General features: G+C 34.2%; 1 protein-coding gene across 2 annotated transcripts in view; it reads right to left on the bottom strand.

Moving 5' to 3' along the window:
- The window catches only part of LOC145260324 (myosin-VIIa-like), a 965,294-nt gene that overhangs the window by 216,694 nt on the left and 727,171 nt on the right, over positions 1-21,429 (bottom strand). The gene's annotated exons all lie outside the window — the stretch shown is intronic.

Raw genomic sequence — 21,429 nt, 5'->3', positions numbered from 1 at the left:
GAAGTGTCTTTAGGCTTTAAATACTACCATATTTGATGATTTTCTGTGCCGTTTGAGAATGTTTGATAAAGTGCAGTAGCCTCATTGTAATAAGCTCCTTATTCTAGTAGCTTCTTTCCAAGAACTGTAGGATTGTGGAACTCTCTTCCTGCTCACTGTTTTACTTCTATCTACACACTTGATCTTTTCAAGACTAAGGCCAATAGAAATCTTTTGTTCTTGTTAGCTCCTTATATCAAGTGGCATCATGCCTTGTCTTGATTGATTAAAAAAAAAAAAAACGGATTTGTGATTTGATTAGTCCCTAACCTTTTTTGTTCTCTGCAATTAATCTCACAGACGTGATGTTGCTAGTCTCAGTCTTTTCTATAAATACTATTATGGCATGTGTTATTCAGAATTGTCTGATCTGTTCCCTGCTTCCTTTGTTCCAACACGTTTGGCTCATTGGTCTGGTGGTGTCAACCAATTCACTACATTCCATTGTAATACAGCAACTTATTCAAGTAGCTTCATTCCTGGAACTGCAGGATTGTGGACTTTTCTTCCTGACGTTTTTCTCCTACCTTGGTTTTTCAAGAGTCAATAAGCATCTCTTGTTTTCGCGATAATTATCTTTTGTTCTTTTTAGCTTCTTACATCAAGTTGTTTCATGCCTTGTCTGGAGCGATTTCCATAAAAAAAAATTAAAACAAATGTGATAATTGGGTTCATTTCTTGCAATAATGTTAAACCAAAATGCTCTCTTTCAAGTTCATACAAGAAACGTACCATCTTTTTTATGTTTTTTTTATGTTTGTGTATATTTTGTGTATATATGTTTTTATGTTTGTGTATATTTTGTGTATATATGTTTTTATGTTTGTGTATATTTTGTGTATATATGTTTTTATGTTTGTGTATATTTTGTGTATATATGTTTTTATGTTTGTGTATATTTTGTGTATATATGTTTTTATGTTTGTGTATATTTTGTGTATATATGTTTTTATGTTTGTGTATATTTTGTGTATATATGTTTTTATGTTTGCGTATATTTTGTGTATATATGTTTTTATGTTTGTGTATATTTTGTGTATATATGTTTTTATGTTTGCGTATATTTTGTGTATATATGTTTTTATGTTTGTGTATATTTTGTGTATATATGTTTTTATGTTTGTGTATATTTTGTGTATATATGTTTTTATGCTTGTGTATATATGTTGTCTTTATGATTGTATATGTGTTTTTATTCTTGTGTATATATGTTGTTTTATGCTTGTGTATATGTGTTCTATGCTTGTGTATATGTGTTCTATGCTTGTGTATATGCAATATTCATTACAAGTTAACTAATTTACTTATTGGTTTTGAAATCGGTATTAATTTTGAATTACGTGTGTAGTGCCACTGTTTGTCTGTCTGTCCGGTAATACAATCGAAAATAAAGCCCTATACCGAGATGAAACAATTTTACTTAATAAAATTTTATGTGGAATCCAATGATAATATTAATTTTGATTCAAGGGCTTTTACAATAATATCATGGGGTCCATGTTCACGCCAGACATCCATTTTATTTATTAGTTTAAAATTAAAAAATTGCAGTAATTAAAAAAAAGTTAAATGGTAATTTGGAATTCAGGGCTGGGAAAAGGTGTTCTTATCCATTTATGGATGCTGCAGGAAATGCCACTAATAATATAAGCACAAAAGAATACTAATATGGGTTGCTTCCCTTTCATCCTCTCGGCTGTGTGTATTTGTGTGTGGGGGGAGGGGAGGAGAGTTACTAAACTTTGATTAAAAAAAAATGTAAGTTCTCTTTTACTTCTTTTTACGCCCCCCCCCTCCCGGCCATCTTTCTTTTCTTTTTGTTGCTTTTAAAATATATTATGTATATACAGCATAATCATGTTGACATACCGGTTCCCTTTATATTACCTAAGTTAAGCAACGTTAAGCTTGGTCAGCACTAAAATGGGTGACCACTCGGGAATTCCAGGTGCTGTATGTGCTCTCCACTGATCTCAGCATTGTTTCCAGACCCTCCCCCCCCTGGACTTCTTGGCGCTGGAATCAGGCAATGTTGATTCAGGAGAGGTGTGGTTTGGGATTGTGCAACCCTTGCCTCACAATTACATGTGTAGCTACCCTTATAGGGGGTGTTCACTGTCTCTTGAGACTGAATCGAGGCATTGAAAATGTATTCCTTTTTCCAATAATTCTGATTTGTTTATGAATTCAAAAATAACATAAGGCGAGAGAAGGAAAAAGAAGAAGAAAAGAAACAAGTTTTTCTTGGTTGGTCAATTTTGCTGCAATTCAAAACATATATGCTTCTTCAATGGTTTATTAAAGAGGGTAAACGCTCGGCATTCACAGGCAATATGAACTGGAACAACTGCATTGAGGACATTGCAAAGGCTGCTGCAAAGACGGGTTCCGTCTATCGTGCTAGAAGACTACTCACACCTAAGAGTATCCTGTACCTCTAAAATGCCACCATTCACCGATACATGGGTTGATGCATCTACCACTAGTCCCTCCCTATTGGACAAGGTTCAAAAAAGTTTTTCAATCTAATATATCCCACTTTGTCAACTAAGTTCCAACCCCTGTACCATTGCTGCAATGTTGCGTCCCTCTGCCTATTTTACAGGTACTTTCATGGAATGTGTACTGATGAACTCATTGCACTTGTGCCCCCTCGAAAGATTTCTAATCTAATAGTTTCTTCCCTAGCTAGACATTGGAATTCATTTCCTGCTACCTGCTTCCCTGACTGTACTGATATACAGAAATTTAAATGTAGCAAGATCGGAGATGCGCCGCTGTACAACTCATGCTCTCTACCAATCAAAGTTATGACAACAGGACCATTGTCAGCACTCTCAAATTGCAAATCCGGATTGTTTAATCCTTGAGGACACAGTTTAACGAAGTTTCCGGCCACGGTTATGGTCTTTGGTATGCTGGCCCACAAGTCCAAAGAAATCCAGGCTTGGCTTCAGAAGGAGTGCTATGACTTTGTAGCCTCCTCTCACTGGGCCTCCCTCCTCCCCTGACCTGAATCCACTGAACTATTTCATTTGGTTATACATCGAAAACATCACCTACATGACCTCCCATGCCACAAAAGCCAGCCTTATCATTACACTCTGACGAGTATTTTCCGAGCTCCCGCCGGCGCTTGTGGAAAAGGCACGTTCCCAGTTTCAAACCCATATCGAGGGGGCGATAGAGGATGAAGGCGGCTACATTGAATAGATGTCAGCTCTACTACATAATCAAGTTAGCTGAATTGATTGTTTCAATAAAAGTTTTAAAATAAAGCTGTAGTGTTGTTTTTTTTTAGGACAACACTTTTATTGTTCCATCTTGTAGAAGAATACTCATCCCAGACGTGTAAAATTAACTCCTTAAACAGAACAGTTTTGCACCACTTTTATGTCCACTTACCAAGATTAAATTCAAGATATAATGTGACTAAACCTTGTGTCTAGAATCCTTATTTCAATTTTATCAAAGTTCATTACATTATTGCGATTTTAGAAAATGTCTAAAATTTAAGGTTTAAGGAGGCTTAAGAAGGCATTTAAATTCAAAAGAACTTACTTGATTGTATCTAATGACTATAAATCAAATTTAATGTAAATCTGAAATATTCAATTTTCAAATGGAGGGTTGTGCCCATATGTCCCCCTAAAAACCCTTTACAATATTCCAAATAAACTGAAATTCCTATTGCTAAAATTTAAAAAAAATGGAGGTATCTGAATTTTTACTATTTTTGCACAAAACTAAATTTAACTAAATATAGCCAAGATTACCCACCTTTACACTTAACAGCTATGTTCCAACACTTATAATTTATTTGTTTAAGAGTGAATTCTGTACATTGATATGCATAAACATGAATTCTAGTGCAATTTTTCAATCTCTACAAAAAACATAATTTTAAAAAGTTTAAAATATTTGAAGCCATCTACGTAAAAACCCAACAACCTAGAATTAACAATATTGTCTATCAAGATTGTAGTAATATTTTAAAATGTGGCTATTGAAATTCTCTTTCTTCTGCTTTTCCAGCCTATTCGTTCATTTGCTCCCTCAACTGAAGATGATTTGATGCCAAATCAAAAACGTTTATGACACTTATGGAAATTATATTAATATTTTTTATTACATTTTCACACAAGAAAATAAGAAAAGTTGAAAAAATAATAAAACTATTATTTTTAATAATTTTTATTTTAAATGAAAAAAAAAAAAATGCTGCCTAAATACACACTACACATATCATATATATATATATATATATATATATATATGAAAATGCGTGTGTGTGTACACATTTCCCTACATAATAACTGTCAATTTTCAGTCTACAGACTCGAAATTTGATATACAGGGTACTGAGATTTGGAAAAATCTTTATAATCGGTTTTCCGCCAGAAATTTGGTGATTAAGGGGTCAAAGTTTAACGATTTGACCTTTGAGAATTCTATCAAACTCCTCCGACAATTTTGGGTCTAAACACTTGAAATTTTAGATATAGGTTGCTTGGACATGGATCTAACTTAATAATTTGATTTGAGCACAAAACAATAAATTTTAAAGGGTCATAATAGGGATCAAAGTTTAAAAAAAAATTGACCTCTGTGGTCTCTACCAAATTACTCAGACAATTTCTGGTCGAAACATTTGAAATTTTACATAAATGGTATTCAGAGAGAGGGCAAGCTTTTTAATCGGTTTGGGTCGAAAATTTGAGCTAATGTATGTATGTATGTTTGCATGTCTGCCTAAAACTTTCGACAGAGGCGATTGATTTTTACAAGATGAGTATCGTTTTGAAGCTTGCCCTTCAGACGACAATTACTGAAAAATTGGCTACAAACATTAATTTCTTCATTCTCAACTAGGCACTTTTCTACAGGGAGGGGTCGGTTTTTTCACCGATATTTTCGAAAGTCATCTCCTCTTTTTGATTGTCTAGCCTTAATTTAAACCTACATCACTTCTGGTTTGGCGGTGGTCGTAACAGCAAAGACGTCACGTTTTTTTCCCCCGTTCTTTTCCTCCTTCGGGGTACGGGTTCGAGCCTGCCTTCCTACTACCACTTTCTTTACTTTTTTTTGGGGCTCAACACACACCTCCAAACACCCGGGCAACGCTGGGAACCCATGCTAGTACACATAAATAGCTGTAACACACTTTACTATATGAATTGGATTGTTATAAATTAATAGACAAAAGAAACTTTCATCCACATTCTCTAAAAGATTCTGGCCTTTTATTTGTTGGCAGCTGCTAAAGAAAGTTGAATAGTTTTATCTGTGAGCGCGGTTAGATCCAGAAGATGGAAGTGTTTACGCGGACACCACAAGAAACTATTTCACCAATTTCGATTGAAGCAAAGGAGGGCTGCTTATTTAATCAGAATCCTCGAATGTTGGAATAGACTTCTAAAAGAGATACTAAATGCACCAGCAATTCAAGGTGAATTTGAACAGGTGCTGGACTATCGTATCCTCTTCTGTGTTAATTTCTATGGCAATTGAAGCATGATTGTTTTATTTGTTGCCAAATAAATTGAATTGAATTGAAAAAAAAAAAAGAATGCTTGTAATATTTAGCATCCATGTTTGTTTTCCCCAACTGGAAGAAAAAGTAAGTAGTGTGTTCTGTTATGAAATTACACATGTGCTATAATAAACAATATATTTGCTAACAAAAGAAACAATCGAATATCGATGTTGAGAATCCATGTACACACCAAAGTGTGGATACTAAGAAGTAGACATGACATGAAACAAAACAAAATGGTGAGGACAATTCCTACAGTCGTAATGAAGTGATAACTGAACCAAAAAGTACAAAAATATTTTTTAAAAAAGAAAAAAGAAAGAAAGAAGATTGGTTGCTGTTAGATAAAATGAAATGGTGCAGCTGAAAGACATTTCTACAAATGTTCATCTTCAAAAGCAAGACAAAAATTGAAAGAAGACTTGAACAAACACGGAACAAGAAACATGGCTCCTATCTTAGGATTGGCTAAACTATTATCGATTAAGTTGAAAGGATTCTCCATTTTTATTATCAACAATAATAAAAAAAACTAAAAAAAAACTGGGTCACTGAAATAGCCAATAAGATGTGGAAAAATAAGGGAAAAGTGTATGAGAACAAAAACAAATGTTTTGGACAAACAATAATCATGGTGACCTTTTGATAAATATGATAATCCATGAAAATTGAAACTGATGGATTTTTTTTTTTCATTAATTTTTTTTTTTCTTTCTTGAAACTAAAAACAAAGTGCATGAAAATCTGACGGGAATAAACGGAATACAGAAACTTTTTTTTAATGTTTATTTATAATTTTTTTCTTTACTTGAGTTTCCTTTAGTTTTTACTGACAGAAAATTTTAGAATTCTAGGTCATGAAAAGATAAAAATTCTAGAAATCATGAAAAGATAAAAATTTTAGAATTCTAGAAATTATGAAATGATAAAAATTTTAGAATTCTAGAAATTATGAAAAGATAAAAATTTTAGAATTCTAGAAATTATGAAAAGATAAAAATTTTAGAATTCTAGAAATTATGAAAAGATAAAAATTTTAGAATTCTAGAAATTATGAAAAGATAAAAATTTTAGAATTCTAGTGATTATGAAAATATAAATATTTTAGAATTCTAGAAATTATGAAAAAATAAAAATTTTAGAATTCTAGAAATTATGAAAAGATAAATATTTTAGAATTCTAGAGATCTTAAAAAGATAAAAATTCAAGGATTCTAAAGATTATGAAAAGATAACAAACTAAAGAAAATATTCTTTATTAAAACTAAAATATAAAATTCTATCCATTACATGGAATTACGTTTGGATTTAGGCACAGATAAAGAGTATGGAAAATTATTGACGGTGGTTTCAGCTAGACGGGTGTTTATCGTGAAAGGCTGGTGAGGGGGGGGGGACCAGAGATTGGAGCTCAGACGAACACTTGCCATCGAAATAACGATAAAACAAAGACAGGCTCGCAACGTCTCTTCTGTCAAGGATCTGATAGGCTGTTTTTAGCAGTTCCTGCCCAGATGTGGCAGCAGTACTCCATCTTTGGACGTACTTGGGTTTTATACAGATAGAGAATTGCATCAGTAGTGAGATATCTTCTGGAGCGGTAGAAGGATCCTACCATTTTCCCAGCGACCTTGGCAACAGACTTGATGTACGTGTTCCATTTCAAATCAGGAGTAAAGGTCAAGCCCAGAAGCTTGTCTAAACATGAAGCCTCCCCAAGACGAGAGCCATCCATTTCAATTGATGCCAGATGGGGATCAGAGCGTTAATGATGTAAAGATAGGAGCTTGGTTTTAGATGCATTAAAAGTAACCAGCCACCTCTTCCCCCACTGTACCACGCACTCAAGATCAGAGGAGAGAGAATCAGAGAGAACTTTGTCATTTACGGCCTTTGATGTGTTGCCATAGATGGTCGTATCATCAGCAAAGATGTCAACGAATGATTTAAGTATGTTTATCAAAAAGTATGTTGATCAGTACAGTAATGCCTCAATCGTCAAACGTTTCTGTGGTCGAACAACTTTAGTTTAGTGGTGATGCCTATGTAAAAAAAAAAAACAAAAACAAAACCAACGAAATTTCGGTGTTCGAACCAAAAGTTGGAAATTTTCTTGCTTTTGTAGTCAAACGAAATTTCGGTGTTCGAACCCTAACCCACTTCAAATGTAAACACGCAACGCTATTCCTCAGTCAAACGTTGTGATTCATACTTGTCGGATCAGGTCGGTGGTTTGATGCGTGATATTTTGGAAGTATAGTGTGACGACCCACGCCCACGCCGACGACATAATCATGCTAGTCTGAACTTTGCGACAAAAGTTATTTTTAGAACGGGGTCATGGCAACCCGTTTGACTGTGAATTATTTTTAGCGTACCAGCATGTCAACAGAAACCAACAATTCAATTTGTTGACCCCTTTTAGTGTGGGACAACAGAGGACCACGAGGTGTCCTAAAAACCTTAAGGAATCATCTTCATCCAAGAAATTTGCCAAAGAGAGAATCTCAGATTACGATTTGCCTTCTGTTTTGATGGAAGCAGATTCCCGCCTCCAAACAGTAACCTCCCCCCTATCCCTCCCAGCCTTTTCATTCATCTACTTGTGCCATCATTGAATAGTAAGAAATAAAAACAGTTTAATTGGAATTACATTTTATTCTCTTAGTGCAGGTATGTAGTATATTATTGCAATCAACTTGATAAATATTTGTTGGTGATTTTACTCTACGATTGAATGTATAAAAACCTCAAAGTTTGCAGATAAAAAGGAACTTTTAAACCCTGAAACCAATTCTATTTCAGTTAATTGAAAGGTGAAAATTCATTTCCGTCGCTGAACATATCGGTGTTCGAACAAACCTCTGTACTACATTATTTGTTTCAATGGCCTCCAACTCAGAACCAAGCATTTTCGAACCAATTTACATATAAAGAACATAATCTGAAAGTTATACCGTAGATTTTACAAATACCGTGTGTACAAGTTGTCACTGTGATGAAGAAATTGCAAGAGAAATAGTCTTTAAAATAAAAAAACTAACTAAAATTAGTTGTAAGCTTATGGAGACGATTCACAGGCAACACGAATTGGAACAAATACATTGAGGACATTGCCAAAGCTGCTGCAAGCTCCCTTTACTGTGCTAGAAAATTACTCACATCTGAGAGTATCCTATATCTTTATAAATCCACAATTCACCTATGCACGGAGTGTTGTTACCACATCTGGGCTGGTGCATCCACCACTAGTCTCTTCCTTTTATACAGGGTCCATAAAAGAATCTCAAACTTAATAGGTTCTGCACTATCAGCCAAGCTCCAATTTCAATGCAATGTTGCATCCCTGTGCCTGTTTTACAAGTACTTTAATGAAAAAGATTCTGATGAACTCATTGCCCTTGTGCCCCCCTCGATGTACATTCTCCCAACAAACTCGTCTAGCAGCAAAATCCCACCCCTTCACTGTATAGGTCCTTAGATGCTAGAAAAACTTCTATTTTAATGGTTTCTTCCCTCAGATTAATAGATTTTGGAATTCTTTCTCTTTGCTTTTTTGACTTTACTAACATGCATTCTTTAAGGATGAACAAGAGTAAAAAAAAGTAAATAAATAAAAAATTAAAAGAAAGTGCCATATCATTGTTTTTATATAATACATGATATTAAATCATATTGTGAATTTAAAAAAAAAATCAGTGATGGTTAAAGAGACATGTTCTTACTAAGTTAAAATGAATATAAATTCATGAGGAATAATTCTCTCTTCTGTAATAGACATTATGCATCGATATATTTATTTATATATTATGTAATTCCTGATAGTTTTCACATCAAAGAAAGCTTGCCTGTCCTGTTTTTCTACTTACTAATTGCATTTGGTTTCTTTTTTCTCAGAGAGAGAGAGAGAGAGAGAGAGAGAGAGAGAGAGAGAGAGAGAGAGAGAGAGAGAGAGAGAGAGTGTGTGTGTGTGTGTGTGTGTGTGTGTGTGTGTGTGTGTGTGTGTGTGTGATAGAGTGGAAGGGTGCAAATCCGCTAGAATGTACAAGAAAAGATAAAATGGAACAAGGAATAAACAGACAAATATAAGAAAAAAAAATCACAAAAGAAAAGGTCAACCGATTATTTACTTTTTGGTCTATTGGAAGGTTCCAAAAATAGGATGCATTATAAGTGAGAGGCTACAGTTGGAGATATGCTGTACGCCAGGGAAAAAAAAAACTGTTGGAATTCATCTGTTGTGAATGTCACAAGCACAAGTAAAACTAGACGAAAATCAATCATAGTTTAGCTAAAAATGAACTTTAAACATATCAACTAAAAAAATAAACTGACTTTAAACGGATAAGCTAAAAAAAAGCTAACTTTAAACAATTTTAATGAACAGCATTGAACTAATTGGTGGAGAACACCTAAATCAAACGCAATTTAAAATCTAACTTCATTTATTAATTACAATAAAATCCAATTTAAAGTCTAACTCTAGTTTGGAAATTTAATTTTCTTTGTGATGAAATTGTTGTATAATTCAAAGTGAAAAATAAAAGAATTTTAAGATTGATTTAATTTTATAAGAATTTTCTGAGAGAGAAAAAAAAAAAAATGGAAAAAATTATACCAACAGTTTGGATGGAAAAAACAAACTTTCTCTTCTTCTTTTTAAGAACACAGACCAACATTTGACCCCCAAGGTGTTTTTTTTTGACTAAAACAAAAAAAAAGTTTTAATTAGTTTATATTTCGTTGCTTGTTTTTGCTAACTTTAAATACAAACAAACTGGAGAATAATATTGGAGAGAACAAAAATAAATTTCTTTTAAGAGAAATTTGATCAGTGATTCACTGTTAAAAATGTATCTGATTGATGGTTAGCTGATCAGACATGGCGAACGACTTATCTCTGTTGTCTTATCAAAGACATTGCAGAGAATAATGTCTATGAGATTATCTGAGCAGAGAGAGAGAGAGAGAGAGAGAGAGGGAGAGAGAGGGAGAAAGAGAGAGAGAGAGAGAGAGAGAGAGAGAGGGTGGAAAGAGATTAGGAACAACAAGAAAACGGAAGAAGATAAAAAGATGAAGCAAGAAAATAATCTTCATTGTAACTAGTACTTGAAAAGATATAAGTACACTAGCTGTTTGCCCGGTAGCGTTTTTATTGGCAATTCTTTTTGTAAACTGACTCCTTTTTATGCATTGTAAAATATAGAGTTAAGTCCCTTTTTTGAAGAGGGCATTCATATGAAAAAATTCTGGTAAGGTTTTTTTCCCCTTAGAGAAGTAACTACTTTTTAATTTGATAGTTTCTCTGGGAAATTTCACAAAGTTGTTGTTGTTGTCGTTCATTGGTGGTGGTGGTGGTGGTGGTGGTGGTGATCAGTTTCAAGTCCATTTTATGTGTTGAATGACTTACGAAATTGACTTTTAAACTAACCTATCTTTGGCCAGATCTTTATATATCCCCATTCTCTCAATTTTTACTGCTTCCTTCCATTTTTTTTTCCTGTGAACTGGACCTGCTATCTCAACTATTCTACATCTACTAACCCAAGAACTCTCATCCATTTTTTTCAATGTGACCATACTAAAAAAGTCTCCTGCTCTGCAAAAGTCAAGTACTGAACGTGCCACCTTAACTCTTCTATATCTACTAATCCAAGATCCCCCCCCCCCGCTTCACAAGAGTTTTTCACAACCTCAATAACTTCACCATTCAAATATACTTTCTCCACATCTGAGTTCTCATTCATTTCCATTGTCATACACTTCTTGAGCAGTAACTGGTTAGCCTCTCTCAACCTACTACTACTACCACTGCACTTCTTGTGCTATCTAATTTGCATACATATGGCTGTACACCCAGCTAAATCGCGAAAAGAACAAGCACCTATATAAAGAACTAACAACAATAAAGATACAAAATTCCAATGCACTTCTTACAATACAACACAAAAATCCGGTTACACACGACTCCCTTTCCAGAAACTGAGCAAAGAAACTGTTGCAATATTTTTTTATACAAAAGAAGGTATGACTAAACAAAATTGGAAGGTTATATTTATAGACACTGGCGATATGAGCCACGTTCTGCTAGCAACCAATCTGAAACCGGAATCACTCGATAAAAAGATTGTGTGCATGAATTCTAAAGAATTCATACAGATAATTTTTCGTGTCCATATGAGAAAGATCTTTGCTCTTCATCTGCAAACTTTTAAAGTTCAATACTTATACAGATCAGCTACTCACTGAAAACGCAACAACTGATCATTATTTTGGTTTTGGTAACATTCATTTTCAAAACTTTACTTTCCATAACAAAGTCTTTAAAATAACAAGTTAATCTTTCATTGTTTCATAGATAACATAAGTAAGATAGGTATAGTAGTGACAACTGTATCATCTATATATATATATATATATATATAAATAAAAGGCAAAGTGTATGTGTTTGTGTGTGTGTGTGTGTGTGTGCGTGTGTGTGTCCGGCAAAGGTTTTTTTTTGGGGGGGGGGGTCCGGGGGGGGGGTTACTATGTCTTAGAACTTTTTATATACTCCTTAGATTATAATATCTAGGATTTACGAAATGACGTCGTAAAAATCTTTTATTTCAGCGATTTTTATCTTACAAAATTCGCACTGTGAATTCACTTTCTCTACTACCACTACTACTACTATGGCGTGATGTTTGACCTAGAAAACCATACGTTGACGTTCAACCACCTGCGTTTTTAAATGTTTATTTTCAGCTGATCTTCACCCTCAACTGGGCAGTTTTCTACAAAGAGGGATTGCTTTTCTCGTCAACATTTTTGCAAGTCATCATCTCCTTTCGATTGACTACCCTTAATTTCAACGCTCGCGACTTCCGGCTTTGCGATGGACGCATCAGCTAAGATATTAGATTTTTTCATCTTCTTTTTCCCCTTTGCATTACGGGTTCGAGCCTACCTGCCTTCTACCACTTTTTTTTTGTAACACCTCTCTCCACCCGGGCTGCCTACTGCTGTTTTGATTCCCTCCTCTTGCTACTGTCACATCTTTAAACACCTCTCTCCACCTACCCCTACCCCCTGCCACCAGGGTTCCTTACTACATTACCTCTACACATCCAAGCAATGCTGGGTACCTCCGCTAGTTTATAATATAAAGGGTAGTTGTGTGTGTCTGTCCAGCTAAAAGTCAAACACAACAAAATAACACCCCACAAAGTTTGTATATTCTTGATCGGCGTTACCAAATAATATCTAATATTTGGAGAAAAAACTGAATTCTCTGACCCTAAACTGGCACAGATTTCGTCAGGGGTTGGGTCTGTTTTCCATCCAGATTATGTACTAACTAAAGGGAAATAACTCTGATTTTTTAAATCATGGAATTCGTTCAGTTTTGACTTTGTAATGAAGCAAGGGTTACACAATCCTCAAACACAAACTAATCCTAAACTCAGTGATTGACTCCCGGATGACTAGAAAAAATGCCGAAATAAACAGAGAAATACTTGTTATTTCAGCATTTTCCCTTTTCTGCACTAATTATACAACCAAGTCTATCCTACTGTAGCTGGATGGAGAATACATGGATTCATACCTTCTCCAAGAATATGAGAAAAAATTAATGCAGTATCCCTGGCAGAATTTCAAAAAATTAATGCAGCATCCCTGGCAAAATGTGAACCTGTTACATTGAATCTGTAGTTCATGTCTATAACCGCTATATCAAACAACTTCCATATAAGGAGTGACAGTTATCGTACTATATTGATTATAACACAAATTTTAGTATTTTATATACTTATGTTTAAAACAATTGAATTTGAGTTCAGTTGAATGTTTTCACTTGGCATCAAAGCTAACAGAGTCTCAGTCATTGTTGAGATTGCTTGTTTCCTGTTAACTGGCTTTAATCCTATGCAGTTCTAGAAAGTTTTGGTTTTTTAAACTATGCTAATAACTCTATATTGATGAGAAGGGATTTAACTCTGTATTGATGAGAAGGGATTTAACTCTGTATTGATAAATACAGAATTAATTTTTTTTTTACAATTTTATCAGTGTTTCTCGGCAGTGTTTTTCAATTTGATTCGTTTTTAAAACTATGCAATCTTTACAGAAGTACGGCATAATCATATTAACACACTGGTTCTCCTCAGATCACCGAAGTTAAGCAACGTTGAACCTGGCCAGTACCAGATGGGTGACCGATTGGGAAGGCTAGGCGCTGCTTCTGGGAAGGTTGGGCGTAGGGCCAGCACCCTCAACCCGAAAAAAAAAAAAAGAAATAAAAGAAATAAAAGAACTCGCTTCAAAAGCATCTACAAAAATTGGAATCTTTACAGAATATTATTTGCCGTGTTCTAAAAGAAGGGAGATAACTCTATTGATGGATACAGAATTACATTTTTTTATGATGGCATTTGTATAAAAATAATTCTGATCCAGTCAAAGTATTTTCTGCTTGGAATTAAATCGAATTACATTTTATTCTTCTCAACAATATGCTGCAACGTTTCAACACAGGAAGTGACAAACCAAAATAAAATATTGATTTTGTGGGAAGAAAACTATCGATGGCAAAACGCGAGAAAAACTGAATGAAATTAAAAAAAAAAGAAGAAAAACCTGTTGCAAATAATTCATTTGATTCTGCCCCCAAACCTCGAAAGAATCTAGATTTATAACCTGTTTAATAAAACCGTTTCCAGAATTAATGCTTAAGAATTAAATCAGCAATTGATAAACGAATCTTGGAAGCGATGATCCAGATTGAATTTTATTCTCATTAATCCAAACATCCATAGGTGGCATTGGAACTCATGCCTTGATAAAAGAATCTTGGAATCTCTACTGTTATATAAAAAAGAACTATGTGTCTGTGTGTTCGTTCCATATGGACTCGAAAACAACAGCACCAATTTTTATGAAATTTCACATGAAGGTACTTTATGTGCCTGGCAGTCTTCTTAGATAGGTTTTGTATTGGAATGTCTTCAATAAGTATCGATAATAGAAATAATCTAATGAAAGAAGGAACAGGCGATTTTGACCAGACTTTACACCTGTTTAGAGCACAATTGAAGCATGATACTTGACTTTTGCATTTTAAACTTTAATTCAAGCGATTATATATAAAAAATGATTTTATAAAATCAACAATATGGTTCTCTACAGTGCAATGTAGACTACAATGTATTGTGAACTAAGACACTGCGAGAGGCATGTGAAGTTTCCTCCCGGTGCATTGCGATGGGTCATCAACTGGAGCAGGCAATCAGTCGTTTTGATTGAAAAATGTGTGATTTAACTAATTTCGATGACAATAAAAATATGGGAATGTGAAACATTCATTGATCATCATACAATCCTGGGCAATGTTGGGTCACCCTGCTAGTATCCACTAATTCTTGGATTGAATTATGTTCGAACTCCCTAACATCACAAGTGCATTCGAGAAGTTTTATTACTACACAAACAGTAAGACCCGGCATATAAAATCAAAAATAGGTTCTTTGATATGACAGGGGCGCATTCAAAATGAATGTTTCTATTTAGAGCCCAATTAAAGCACGATACTTGACGTTTACATTTTAAACTTTAATGTGATTTAGTCCACAATACATTGTAGTACACATTGCAAAAGTGAATTGAAAATGATGATATAGAAAAAGAAATTTCAGAGCACAAAAGGTCACTTATTTTCATGGCACCACACCCGTCTTCATAGCTCTTCAACTTTTTGAGTAAAAAAAAAAGGATGCCTTTTTTTGGAACTACCTTTGTATGCAATAGTCTCCTCTCTATCGTTTTTCTCCTTCTATCTCTCATTTCTCTCTATCTCTCTTCACTCTCTTTCTTTATCACCGACTCTCTCTCACTTACTCTGGTAATTGGAAAGATATCTGGACAAATTACGACATAACAACATTAAAAAAATCGCTTTAAAAATCGATTCTCCACTGACTAATTCTGGTCCTGTTGACTTCCAAGAGAATTAATATTGTAAAAAAAAAAGAAAGAAAAAAAGCGTGATTTTATTATTAGATTTTATCCCAAGTCAATGTTGAAGAAGACCATATCAACTTTGTGGGTGCGTCTGGTGTATTGTTTTTACTTTTAGTCAGATACACGGACAAATACCCTTTATTTATATATTGTATGAAGGACAGTTGTATGTGCAGCTAAAATTAAAAAACTACAAAAGAAACACCCACAAAGTTAGCATCATTTTGATCGGCATTGCCCTATATGAATATTATCTGCAATTAAAAAAAAAATATTCATTTCTTGACCCTGAATTGATTTCATCGATGTACAGGGGGGGGGGGTCTGTTTTCCAACCATTTGACTAAAGGGAAGTAACTGACTTTCTGCAAGGAGTTATTTTCCTTATGCCGACTCATTCCTTGAGTAATCTATAAAAGTGTGTCTGTGTGCGTGTGCATGTTCAGAGAGAGGAATAGGCTGGATGAAGAAAGAAAGAGAGAGAGAGAGAGAGAAAGAGAGAAGGATTAATAAAATATTGTTCTGAACAACACCAGGTAGCCCTGCTAGTACATAGACAAATCAAAATTATTAAATGTGTTCAAACAAAAAAGACACACTAAAGAACGATTCAAAATGAACTATATATCCTGGCAGAAGTCAGAAGAGAGATTCAAGTAGAAATGTTTAAAATGAATAAAAACTTTGCTCGATTTTCAAACGTAAAAGCAGACATGCACAGGAGGAGGGGGAGGGAAGAGAGAAAGAGATGAGAATGTGTGTGCGTGTGTGTGTGTGTGTATGTGTGTGTATAGATTCAATGCAGCTTAGGCTCAGCGATAAAATCAAATACGAAAAAGATGCACACACGTTTGTCTTTGAAGAATTCAAACAGACATGCAAAACAAATGCATACAACAGACGAATAGAAAATACACCTACACAATTTTGAAATATTCAGAAATTGCAACGTAAATATACTGAGCTTTGCCTCTGAAATTTTTATAATGTTAATTCTTTAAAAAACATGGATTGCTACTTATTTTTAATAAACAATAATCTATCCTATATTGTTTTTTTAAAATGTTTCTGTAGCAAAATACACTCTCTCATTATATATATATATATATATATATATATATATATATATATATATATATATATATATATATATATATAAGGTAAGTGGAACCCTACCCGAGAAAACCAGGGAGACATATAAATAGAGACTGAAGAGAGTCTAACATAGGCGACCAAATATTGGTTCCCTTTGTTTTGAATTTGAAACTGATGGTACCAAAGTTTTTCTGATCTTCTATAAGATCCATATATATCATTTATTCATATAAAAATTGTTATGGCATGTCCTATTCAGAATTGTCTATTCCCTGCTTCCTTTGTTCCAGCACGTTTGACTTGTTGGTCTAGTGGTCTCCATCAATTCGCTGTTTTTATACCTCATTGTAATTCAACTTATTTGAGTAGCTTCTTTCCAAGACCTTCAAGCTTGTGGAACTCTTCTGTTGACTGTCTTCCTCCTACAGCCTTAGTGTTTTCAAAACTAAGGTCAGTAGACATCTCCTGTCTTTGCGATACTCATCTTTTGTTGTTAGCTTTTTCATCAAGTGGCTTCACGCCTTGTCTCAAGAAATAAATTAAGCAGAACTAGCAGGACCATGTAGAAATTCCACGGTGTGTTTTACATCAATTTGCATAATTCACTGTTAATAATATTCATTTTGAAATAATGAATGCCTGTCATGGTCAATGCTATTGTAAAAAAAATTACTTTTTATTCTGTGTAAATAAGTCGTAACAGAGTGCAGATGCACATATGCAAATGCATGCAAATTAACCTCACTGGTAAAAAAAAAAAAAAAAAAGAATATGAAAAGAAGAGTGCATTAGAAAGGACAACCACGTTAGAGACGTGGATGAAATTCGAGAGCACGTTAGAGACGTGGGTGACGTCACTGCTGTAATGAGAAGTCACCCGTGGCAGAATGAGGAAATAAATGTTGTCATTACAATGGGAAAAAGCGAATTGAAGTTCTTTCTTATTTTTCGTCTACTTTGAGACTGAGGCTACAATGTGTTGGGTAACGGTACAAATTGTCATTGTCTGATAAATATCTTATATGTACAAAAAAAGAGATTTTGTCTGTCTGTCACAATTTTTGAAAATGTAATAAATTCATTGCAGAATCGAAGATTTTCAGTTTGATGCTCTACCAACTATTCTATTTGTACTTTATTATAAACAGAGATTAAAGCATTACCATAACAAAATAAGGTGCTTATTCAGATTGGCACTTACAGCGATAAACAGAAATAAAGAAAAACTTTTATATTGTACTTATTTGTCACGGAATGAAGATTTTATATTCCAAAAGTCACAAAAATTGATCAAGTAGTTTTTTTTATTTACTTACAAAAAACAAATTTGCTGTTTTTTTTGTTTTTACCGATAAGTGACAGACGAGAACATAAGTGATGATTTTTCCACGCGCATTAGAGTTGTCTGCCCTTGTTCACCGATTTTTTTTGATTTCATTTTTTTTTTCACTCTCATAACGCAGAAACATTTGATTTTCTTGAATAAAACTAAATCTACTTGATCAAGTTACGCCATTTTTTTTTTTTTTTTTTTTAATTCTTCATCTTCGTCTCGTGTGGTACGTACATCATACATACATTTCTGAATGTTCTTTAATTGTAAATGCCGCCATAAGTGCCAATCTGAACAAGCACCCAAGATAATTATAGCTTTAGCATGACGTTATAGATTTATGATGTAAATTATACTTCCAAACATGAATTGAAAGACAAGCGATAAATAAATAAATAAATAGATAAAAATGATCAATATTGTTGGAAATTATTTTGATAAACCGAAACAATTTGAAATTTCAAAAGCCATAAGCAAACAGACAAACAGACAAACAAACAACAGATAACGCGATGTATGATTTATTTTTCAAATAAATGAATTCATTAAAAAAAAAAAAAACAACAACAAAAAAACAAATTTATTCCAAATTTTTGGCTCCATGAACTTTCCTTCCGGTGACACAGACATTTTGGTATTTTTTTACAACTTGCCCCAGCGTAGTATAAACACCCTCAACCTCCCCATGTTAAAAACGGCTTTCAGAATAAACTCCCCTAACCTCTCCATGTTAAGAAAGGCTTTCGAGGTTGCGGGTGTTTATTCCGAAAGCCGTTCTTAACATAAGGAGGTTGAAGATGTTTGTACTACGCTGGGCCAGGTCGTAAAATTTTTTTGTTAAAAATGCCGATATATTTGTTTTTTTTTTTTTTTTTTTTTTAATTGACATCTTATAGCGTTGCCGAAGAAGTTGTTTTGACGGACCTGTACGAGAGTGCTCACCCCCTAAAAAATGCGTGTTTTACATCTTTTTTTCCGACGATTATCATAGACTTGCTTATCATATTAGCAGAAAAAAAATTATAAAAAAATAAATTAATGACTTTTAAGAAGGGGGTTCACTTTCTTGTTATAACGCTCTACTTCGTTGCTACCTGACTTAGTACTGTCCATTTCCAGTGTGTGTGCCACGTGATTAGAACGTTATAACGAGAAAGTGAACCCCCTTCTTAAAAGTCATTAATTTATTTTTTTTTCTGCTAAAAAAAATAAAATAAAAATAAATAAAAAAAAAAAACTTAAAGGTGAAAAACACGCATTTCTAGGTGGGTAGGCAGTAGGCACTCTCCTACAGGTACACAGTTTTTTTTTTTTTATGTTCGATAGCCGTATAATTAAAAACAACAATAAATAAATCATTTATTTGCAAAAAAAAAAAAAAAAAAAAAAAAACCTGCATCGTGTTATCTGGTTTCTATACGGATCTACATTTTTTTATTATTATTATTATTATACCGATGCTTCTACTGTAGCAAAAATGATCACAATATCCCAAACAATTTTACTTTAACGACGTATTGGCGTTTACAGAGGTTGCCAGCGTAGTCATCGTTTGTCTGCATATGACAGCAGGTGCTATTTTTATAACAGAAACCTTTTCGGATGTACAACAGTTATCAATCATTTTTCAGGCTTTCTCATTGGCTACAATGCTCAGTGACGTAATCAACACACCCATTCATTTTATTCTACTTTAACTTACATGGTGTTTTGTTATCCTTAATCATAATTACAAAAAGTACTTTAATGGAATGTGCTCTAATGAACTCATTGTATTTGTACCCCGCCCCCTCTACATACAGAAACCAACTCATAGCACTTGTGCTCCCCCCCCCCCCGGACCAGTCTAGCAGTAAAACCACACCTCTTCTCTTCACTGTTGAGGTCTCCAGAGGTCGGGGAGAGCCTTTTGCTTCTCCAATAATTTCTTCTCTCAGATCGCTAAACTTTGGAATTACCTCTCTGTTTCCTGCTTCACTAATAAGATTAAATGTAAAGTGAACAAGCATCTCGCTCCTCTCGTCACATAGACCCTATAGACATGATATCAAGTATCAAATAGCAGCCCCTTACGTCCAAGTAGCAATCTGCCTCGTTTGAGGGGAACCGGGCAACGGACACTGCTAACACTAATTTAAAATAGAACGAAACAAACAGATGCATTATGCAAGGCTATTTAAATTGACTCTGAAGGTAGATGGGGGGGGGGGGTGAAAGAAAAAAAAAATCTCGCATTTTGTTTAGTTCGGAAGAGAAATAAAACTTATCAATTTCAAATATCGTTAGTCATCTGTCAAACATTGATGATTTCTGTGGTTGGCGAATTACAAATGACGAAATTCTTATTCATTCTATTTAATGTGAATCTAAAGCCGGTCTTTCTTTTTCAGAAATCACTATTTTCAGTTGCTGGGGGGGGGGAGAGGAGGAGAAAAGAAATACTACCACTACTATTATTATTATTATTACTACTACTACTACTACTACTACTACTAATCTACTATTATATAAAAGGAACTTTGTGTGTGTGTGTGTGAGAGAGAGAGAGAGAGAGAGAAAGAGAGAGAGAGAGAGAGAGAAAGAGAGAGAGTTTCCTATAGACTCCGAAACAGCTGGACCGATTTTTATGAAATTTCATACAAATGTACTTTATGTGCCTGGCAGTGTTCTTAGATAGATTTTGTATCGGAATGTCTTCGATAAGTATCGATAATCGAAATAATCCGATGAAAGAAAGAAACATGAGATTTTCACCAAAGTTAACACACTTAAACAGCCTAACATCATAAGTGTATTTGAGAAGTTTTATTACCACACAAGCAGCACATTAAATCAACAGTAGGCTCTTTGATATGACAGGTGTACATTAGAAATAAATGTTTCTGTCTAAAGCTTTTAGGTGTTGTATGTGCTCTCCGCTTATCTCGGCATTGTTTCTAGTCGTCCTGGATTTCTCCTTGCCACTGGACGCAAGCAGTGCCGATTTAGGGGACTGCACAACCCTTGCCTCACAATTACACACACAGCTGCTCTTACAGGGGGTGTCCTTTGTCTTTAGAGACTAAACGGAGGCATCGATATATAAAAATAATTTTATGAAATCAACAGTAGGTTCTCTACAGTGCAATATAAACTAGAATGTATTGTGGAATAAGTCACTGCCAGAAGGCATATAAAGCTTCCTCCAGGTGCACCGCAATGGGTCCCCAATTAGAGCAGGCAACCAAATGATTGGATTGAAAGATGGGTGATTTCACCGATTTTGATGACAAAAATATGAGCATGTGAAACCTTCGTAAATCATTATTCAATCCCGGGCAACATCGGGTCTCCCTGCTAGTAATTATAATTTTAACGTCTGTTTTACAGACATGTGTTGGACAGATTTTAGAAACTGATTCCGAAACTGACTTTTTTTTTTTTTTTT

This window comes from Euprymna scolopes, chromosome 36, assembly GCF_053919585.1.
Source record: "Euprymna scolopes isolate OS-2025 chromosome 36, ASM5391958v1, whole genome shotgun sequence".
Taxonomy (NCBI): domain Eukaryota; kingdom Metazoa; phylum Mollusca; class Cephalopoda; order Sepiida; family Sepiolidae; genus Euprymna; species Euprymna scolopes.
Note: the sequence above shows the minus strand (reverse complement) of the source record. Positions and strands in the feature narration are given on the sequence as shown.